Consider the following 9,073-nt stretch of genomic DNA (forward strand, 5'->3'; position numbering starts at 1 on the left):
AGGAGAAGAAAGAGAAGAGAGAGGAAATGGCGGTGCCGTATCAGAAACTACCCCATCGCGAAACCTCGACGAAGAAACTTTCGAGTGTACCCCTGAGGGGGGAGGCGATCATGCGGTGAGAGACACAATGCGATCGATCGGACGACTTCCAGCGAGTTACTTCAGTTTACAGTTTTTCCCGCTTTTTTTTCACGTTATTTCAACGTCGTTCGTTGGCAAGCAAGAGGAGGCGACGGAGGCAGAGAGAGGTAGGGGGTGATGCGCTCGTCACGTAGCCGGCGGAAACTTTCGTCATTCGTGACGGCGCCGGCGAAGGTCGAGATCCTTCTCGAATGCGCTAATGCACGTCCAACGTTCCGGATATTTCCGGAGTAGGGATATGCGTCGGGCATAGGTTTTTTTTTTATTTCCCCTCGTCCCCACCTACCGTCCTTTAAACCTTTAAAAGCGCATACAGACGTGGTTCAAGAATTGTATGAACAATGTACGAACACTCGTGTCGCAGCTCAACTTTTCATATTTATTTTTCTTTTCATACGCACGTATGAGATATTCACCATCTCTGTTCCTTTCTTTCTAAGTGATTCAATTAACGGTAGGGACACCGGGAAAAAGAGTTTGCTCATCTCACGGACGTTATCTGTGTTAAATAAACTGAACGAACACTTGCAGTTAATTTCATTTCAGCACAGAGAATAAAGTATATTTATTGGAGATGCTTAAAAGGTGTTAAAAGTTTAACGCCAATCAATACGATTTAGCAGAAACCTGTCGTTGAACAAAACAATACATTTTAAACTTTAACTTGAAAGAATATTTCCAACGAACAAAACTGTTTAATCGTCTCTAATGTAGGGAAAAACTTCACGGATCATTGAGTGCATCGCAACGCTTTCCGCGGCGTTCTATTTTAACGCCGTTCTAATTTTAACAATTTCCACCATATCAGAGATTTATATCTTATACCGACGCGTCTCATTGGTCTCGGCTTCGCGTCATTAAGACGCATTTATTATTCTTTGTGCAGCCGGGGGAAAGCGTCGCGTTGCAAGGAGCGTTGCGATTCAAACCGAGGCAGAGGAACCGGGAAAGAGGGCGAACGCCCGGGAATGGATTATCGAAGAAGCGAGATTTCCAAACGAGATTTAGAGTGTCAGCAAGGGGCTGAAGGAACCGGGCTGTGCACGCCTGGAAAAGCTTCAACTCTCTCCCTCTCTCTCTCTCTCCTCAGCCGGGCGAAAATGACGGCGAGGTACATCGAAGAACGCGACCGGGTCCTTTCAAGCCCGTCTGTCGCTGCCCGCCCATGGTGAGGAAAACTTTTATCTGCCGGCGATGATTTATGTATGAACCGTGTTAAATTGTTTTGTTAGCAACTCGCGGAATTAGCATCGCTGAGGCGCTCGTTCTCTCAATTATGGTGCTCGGAACGACGGAAATTCTGCCGTCTCGTCTCGCTCTCTCGTCGAACGGGAGGGATCCACAAAACGGTCGTTAAATGTATCACCCCGGCATAGAGATTAGAGCAATTGCGGTGCGAGAGTGTTCTAGCAGAGGATTCTTAGCCGTAACTTCAATATACCGTCCACCAGCGCTTTCACAATTGTATCGCAACGCAGAAATTTGCACGAAAAACTGAATTTTCGGCGAAAAAGCTTTTTACGGGAAAGTATGTTCTTCTGTGTACGATAAATAATAATTTGTAATGTAAATCAGCAACTAGATTTGATTTAAAAAATGATTTATTATTTTAATGGACTTTGAAGAGTAAATAACGTCAGAAATTGTTGTTTAGTCGAATTTAGATATATCTTTGGTAATTAACGTAGGCATTTATAATGACATAGTACATATATATTATTTATTTAATCAATTGCCGTTAAAATCGCCATTTGCCATTCGGTTTCGTTCGTAACCTACCCTTCGTGATGTCACGCGACGCATCGATAACGTTTTCGTCGAGAATTATTCATCGCCGACGTTCCGCCACTCAAATGGGGTAAACGGAACGCCATTGCGAGGAGGAAAATGCCGGAATGAAAAGAGACCGAGATAAAATTTACAAGCGAATTTGTATGTACGAGTGCGAGACGCGTGCTTCGCCAAAGGCAGCCGCTAACCGGGAGAAGCTTCAATGGCGAGGAAATAAGAGATTCTCGCGGGTGTCGGTCGAAATCCATCGAGATTATTGACAAAGAAGGAAAACTTTTGTGCCTGTGAAAAGAAGGACGAACTTCGGCGGCGCGATTATCCAGGAAAATCCCTACGATTTTCAGTTTTATCATACTCCCAGCAAACCAGACCTTTTATTTCCGCGCCATTATACGACAGTCAAGTTATGCCGCTTCTCGGTTCGTCTAAATTGATGAAAATAAGGTTGTCACGATGGATATAAAAACCGCCGACGGTGTCGCGACAATTTCTGAATTTGAAACCTCCAGACGTGACTCTGGCTTTTCTCATAAAGCCATAAAGATTCTAAATATATAGATGGCCGATGTAATTCTCTCTTTCTCGTATTAATATCATGTAGAATGCGCATATAAAATCGCATATAAAATCCGAGATTTGAGCGTGACGTAACCCGCAAAATTAAACGTCTATCTTTATGCACCGAAGATACACAACAGATGTTCTGACATTCCTATACCTGCTTCTTCGCCAGTCTCGGGACGATGACTGGTAAACGTTGAAAAAGATCCGGAATAAATCCGACAAATGAAATTACGCTTTGTGCCGGTCGGCAATTCGCCGAGCACGCAAGACAGCTTGAAAAATCACCGCGAATGCAAGAGCGTGAGCCAAGACAGGCTCAGAGAAGGAGAAAGAAAGCGAGAGACCGCGTGTGCGGTCGAGGTCACCGCGATGTCGCCGAGATTATTGGCGAAGGCGAAAAGTTCGCACACGACCATAGTGGCACGACGGTGAAAAGTTTTCATCGGCATCGATAAAGTCGCGCAGCTGTGATCTGCCGAACGTCGAGGAGGAACGGGAAAGAGGGAGAGGGAGAGAGAGAGAGAGATAGAGGGAGAGACGAGATGAGAACCAGCGATTCCTGTAATTTAGAGTTCCGCCGTACTTTCGAGGGCCGAGGCACTCCTGACTGCACCTGAGTTCCGCCACGTCCGCGTCCGTGCGCGAGCGCACGTCTAAGAAATCCATTAGGGGCCATTTATTTCCCACCGCTCCGTGCCACTCCGACTGCGACAGCGAATCGAAGAGCCCGGCACGGGTGAAGGAGCGAAAGAAAGAGAAAAAAAGGAAGGAAAAGGTAGAAGAATGAGGGAGCAAGGGGGTAAAATAAATGTACAAACGAGATTCCGAGAGTGCCTGCATGTGCGCTTCGATTCTAGGGACAATCCTAGGACGACAATGGCGACCACGAGGACGACGACGACCACACGATGACGACGAAAACGACGACGACGAAAACGTCGGTGCGATGGGTGTCGCGTTGATGGAAGAGTAAAGAACGCCCCGGGGTAGGTCGTGCGCGCGAGGGTGACGACCGGCGTCAAGTTAGGGATGGTTCGGGACAGACGAAGGGGAGCGAGAGCGATTACTCAAAACTGCTAGCTGAGTAGACAACAAGTCATACAAATTTGCCAGACACTTCCAGCCGCTCGCGCGTTGCTGCCGTTGCCTCCTTCGTTTTCCTCCTCGCAAGGCAGTTGCGTTTGCCCGCGACGCTTTGATTGCGCGCTTGACGCCGCTTTTATACGCGAATCGTGGTACACAAAGCCAGATTAACGCAGATTAAAGTAGACAAAGAAAAGACATTCGATGCCAGCCGGGGAGGTGGATGCGAGATTCACGATTTAAATTCCAGAAACGTTAAGATGTCGGAAAGGTCGGAAAAACGAACAATAAACTATTTTTCTACGTGAACAAATAATAATCGTTTTTTCTTTTTTTTAGCTTCTTGCAGTCAGATCGCTGTAATGATTTGCAACAAGAAAAGTGCAGTTATTTTACCAACTTAGTTATTTTACTAAAAGAATAAGGAAAACACAAAAAAAGATGGAGTATGAAAGTGACAATTTAACGTACCTACATTTATTTTGTCTAAAGTTTTAATAATGTGTTTTATATACAAGCATTATATATAAATCAATAATGCCCGGTACTACATCACATCCCACGCTTCATATATCTTCTCGACAACTCGGAAAGTCTCTTCGTTTATTTTTCATCTTACGTGCGCTAAGAAAATTAAAGCTGGCAGCGGAAAGAAATGCTCGAGGTATGAGATAAACGAAGCGCGCAGTGATATAATTCGGGGAGGGCAGGATTTCTCCTCGAAGGGAGATCCATCGGACGGTGAAAATTCGAGGTGGGAGGCTTCGATGACGGGAAAATGAGAAACGAGCGGCCATTATTACGGCGCTCTGCGAATCCGACAGATTATTAGCACAAAGTTACTTGAGCGCACGCAAAGCCCGCCGAGAGTTCTGTGGCGGCGGAAATATCAGAAAACGCATTAGCGGCGTGCGCTTCCTAACAATCCTTTGTATCCTTGATTATCCTGCTGTTTTCTCGTCGACATTCACGGTCTGTTGCGCGCTGACTTATCCGTTCGAGCGTTATAGCTTTTCCATATATTTTAGAACTGGAATCCAATTGGAAACCACGCTCTAGAATAAATCCTTTCGTCGACGGCTGAGATAGCAACGATTTAGGAATTTTGTGTATATATATATAGAAAATATTTGTAAACGTTACGCTTTCAAGTTGAAAGCGAAGAAGAAAATCCGATAAATGCAAGTAACTTTTAGCAGCGTTTATAAGACTTTTGAAACGCAATAATGCAAATTTGTCGAAATGTATAATATATTTTCAATTAGTGCAGTATATGAGAAACGGTAGGAAATAGTAAGGGATAAACGTGCGGCACGTGATCCGAGTAATTCGACTCACAATTGTACTTTTCAAAATCACGAAAAGAACGCCTTTCTTTGCGCGCCGCACGGTCGAGAATAGAGTTAGCCGTTTCCCTTGTAAAATCCGAGCTGACCGAGAAAAATTAACGCGCGACGGCTCGCTCTCCTCTCGTGGAAATCCGCCGGGCGGCGTGTTTGCATCGCCGAAAATTAATCTCGACGAATTATGGCCCTAATTTAATCGCGTCGTCTTCCGTGACACGCGTACGCCATGAGCGCGGGAGCGTTCATTTACGCCCAAGTCGCTAACGAGCGTGCCTTTCTCGAGGGCGAGAGTAATTTGGCAAATTAGTGGCCGGAGGATCGATGGAACAAATATTCGCACCGCGGTTCGAGGCGACGCGAAGGATCGCGCGTATAATAGCCACGCTGGAAATCGTTCTCCATCGAATAAGTGCTTCCGCCGTCCGGCCGGAAACAGCGGAAACAGCTTTGTGCCCGCAAAATCCCGGCACGACCCTTGATACTCGAGGGAAGGAGGGGTGACTCCGAGGGTGACTCGCCCGGCCGATAGGCCAAGTTTATGAATACAACTTCGCGCGGAGGAAAACGATCCTTCTCTCAAAGCGGAACTACGGAGAAGGTCGCGCGATTGCGCGACCATTGAACCGTTTTTCAGAGGACAGACCATTATTCAGAATTTTAGCAAAAATTGCCGTCTTTATTTATTTCTCATTTTTTTATTATAGACAAAAATAAATAATATTGTAAAGTTATAATATTATTGTAGAATGGACAGTAACACTTTTCTATTATAATATTATTTTTGATATTTCACACTAAAATCCATTTCGCATTAGACATTTTATCCTTAATAACATTAGAGAAGCTATAAATCTTTCGATGATATCGCGTTATATGAGACGATCGCGACGTGTTACGATGAAACTCGCGTAAGTCCTTCGATTATTGTTGGCACATCGGCGAATTGGCACATTGGCCAGCAGCACTTCGCGCTGCCATTCCGTTAGATCGAAAGGGTTAAAAGCTTCCCCGATTTTCGGTCAATCTCGCGGGAAACTTCCGACGATCGATGGGGCAAACTTTTAGCGAACCGTCGGACAGCTTAACCTCGTGATCTCCTGTGCCTGTGATGGTGAGAAGATCTCGGAAATTCAGCTTATGTAGCGTAAGTGAAGTGCATACAATATGACACTATTACAAAATCGATCAGATATAAAAATTTCATTAAATGTTTTAATACAAAATAATCGAAAGGGGGATATCTTTAAGATTGCCTCTCTCTCATTTCCTTCTTTCAGAATTAATAATATTTGTTGAAATACATGATCTCAATAAATGCATATAATATTTGTTGTCCAAAATTAAACTATCGCCTTGACGCAATGCAGGTTTCCGGTATTTAAAAATACGTTCGAAGGCTAAAATGCTCCGAATTTACGTAAGAATTCGAGCTCGCCCGAGTTGAAACAACTCGGAGTAAACGGATAGGCAAATAAATTGCGGTCGACGCGCGGGAAAGCGGGGGAGAGAGATGAAAAAAAGGGCAATCGCGCGATTGATGGACGATTTGCGGGCGGCATTAAAGCGGCAGGCTAAAAAATTGAGGTAACGTTTAGCGAGCGTCGACGGTCGGATTAGCCCCTGTGATCCGATTAAACCGAGCAACCGTCGATCGATGCTGTTTACAAACAGTGCGACGGCGGCGACGGCGGCTGGTAGCTGCTCTCGAGACGATCGTCGAGGGCCGCGTACCGATCGATCTTTTTTAAATCACACACGAACGTTTTAAAGCCTAGCTATGACTTGCGATTTCAGTGCTGCGGAAGTTATCGAACGAGCGGGCAGCGAGAGAGACAGAGAGAAAGAAAAAAAGCGAGAGAGCCAGAGAGAGAGAGAGAGAAAGGATTCGACTTGTAAAAGAGGTTCGGAGCATACGAAAATATCGTGAACCTACATTCGCGAATGCAAATGTGGCGAGCTCGAGAGCTCTCGTGTCGATAATCTCTCCGGCAAACAACCCTCACGACTCAAACGGATCGTGGTCGTTAGTTTACGACAATCCTAATCGAGCGTACGAACGTATACGAATGACACTGTAATCCTGTCGAACCAACGGGGCAAACTTAAACTCTCCCCGGAAATTTAACTTATCGTTATGTTGACACGAACCGCGGGCGACAAGAAATGGGGTCGTCGGCGTGGCCGATCGCTCCGTCCGAGGAAGCTTCTCTGTCCTCCGGGTAAAACGGCGTCCTGGAAAGTTTGGAAAGGGAAAAGGGAGAATCTCGCGCGTTTTCCGCTTTTCCCTCCCTCGTCTACCCCGCGCGCCGCTAATGACCTGAAAACCGCCCAAGATATATGGCGGGCTCACATATTAACGTGGAAGAATGCCCGCGCGCAGTCCAGAGAGATAGTCGAAAGTGGAAAAGGTCGTGCGGAGTCAGACGGGCAGAGCGCGGGGAGAACCTGCGGCGGCTTTTCCAGCGGCCGTAACTACTCCGACTCCGACTCGCTTCCCGCAGGATCGGAATATAATCGCGTCAATTCTTCTCTCGTTCCCTCTCTTTGTTTTCTTTTCCTTTTTCCCTCCCTAGATTATCGCGTCGTCGTCCCGTATAATGCACGCGTGTCACCGGCCAATACCTCACGGTCGCGTTCGCGCAACTACGTCACCGTACGAAGTTACCGCACGATTATTACGAGAGAAAGAGCCAATTTACATTACGCTTTCCTTTCCACTCTTACGTGAACACTCACTCGTCCTCTCGTCCTCTCGTTTTCTCTCCTGCGGCCCCGCCGCGGTCCAGGGGCGATCGGTTTCCCGCGCCTCGTGCACTGCCCGTACTCCCTTCGACGACGCGACTTGAAAGAATCGCAGATCGCTCTTTCAACACTTCACTCACTTAAATTTTCTCCCCGCATATACATACATCAATCTACACTCGGACCGTCACGCTGGTGGTTGTTGTCGTGCGACGCGCGTCTCTTCCTCGCCGCGGAACTGTGTCATCTTCCACGGTAGCCGCGCACTCTCGATCGCGTAACCGAACGGGGTAACTGACAGGACGCGGGGCGTCGCGAAACGTCTGACGCTAGATCGTTGCGGCGAGAGACGCGACACGTGGCACCCGCTGCGGCCGTCTTTTTCTCTCGCGTCTCTTTAATCCGCCGAGGCTGTTGTGTGTATAGAGACCGGCATGATCCCCGCTACCACGCGTAAAGCCAACCGCACGATCCTAACGGGCCGAGGTCGCGTCGCCTACTGCGAGACGGCGGCGCGAGGCGCGAGGCGTCTCACAACCCGCCCGCCACCATCCGCATACGCCCGAGCCGGCGTGCTGCGTGACGTCGCGACGCCCACGCAAGATCGGGCGGGATGCGCGCGCGATCGCTACGATCAGTCGCGATTTCACGCGCTACATGATCTCTACCTGACATGGATGATCTATTAGCGATTGGATAGTGAGACAAGGACAGAAAGAGAGAGAAAGAGAGAGAGCAGTACAATTCACGATCACTCGTGATCATCGTAAGAATAAGCCTTTTAATTTTCTGTGTTGATTGGAGCAAGATCGGCCAAATTAACGCTCCGTTACAATTCGTGGATTCGCATATATGATAAACCGTAACAAACGTAAGTAACATGAAATTTTTATCTTGGAATTACGTAATAATACGAATAATTGAAGATGAATAATTAAACGGATAATCAAAAATAAGCAATTAAAATGTAAATGTAAACAAAGGATAAATAAGGTGCGTAAACAATAAATAAATAAAAATGCAAAATGTGAAATTTATATTGATTACATTAGAAACTGGTCACTCAAAAAAAAAAAAATATATATATATACAATACATATATACGTATATCGAGTTACTGGTTTTTAATGATATGCACGAATCTCCGAAATGACGCAACGTCATATCGCGCTATATCGTTTTTTGTCGCATCGGCCGTCGCGCGCAACGATGGAGCGCGACGAGCGATACATTATTTCGCGGCGGATTACGGACGTAGGCGTTAATTATTAATCGTCAATTGCAATTAGCGCCGCAGTTGCAACGTATCCCGATCGATAACGCCGCGCCTCAGAATACAACGCGCGCGCCCGACGCTCATAATTTTATTTCGTACGTCGTACGTCGATGGAATTATAATCTACATC

The 9,073-nt window shown here is 46.5% G+C and overlaps 1 protein-coding gene across 4 annotated transcripts in view; it reads right to left on the reverse strand.

Moving 5' to 3' along the window:
• LOC112451706 (growth factor receptor-bound protein 14-like) overlaps positions 1–8,153 on the reverse strand; it is a 246,693-nt gene extending 238,540 nt beyond the window's left edge. For 3 of the 4 annotated variants that reach the window (XM_025011512.1, XM_025011508.1, XM_025011509.1), the window contains exon 1: positions 7,662–8,153. The gene's annotated coding sequence lies outside the window, so the exon portion shown is untranslated. The remainder of the gene's footprint in view (positions 1–7,661) is intronic. The other variant, XM_025011510.1, reaches the window with a different exon arrangement.
• Positions 8,154–9,073: the final 920 nt, after the last annotated feature.

The sequence above is a fragment of the Temnothorax curvispinosus genome, unplaced genomic scaffold (genome assembly GCF_003070985.1).
Source record: "Temnothorax curvispinosus isolate PA1 unplaced genomic scaffold, ASM307098v1 QBEX01002454.1, whole genome shotgun sequence".
Classification (NCBI taxonomy): domain Eukaryota; kingdom Metazoa; phylum Arthropoda; class Insecta; order Hymenoptera; family Formicidae; genus Temnothorax; species Temnothorax curvispinosus.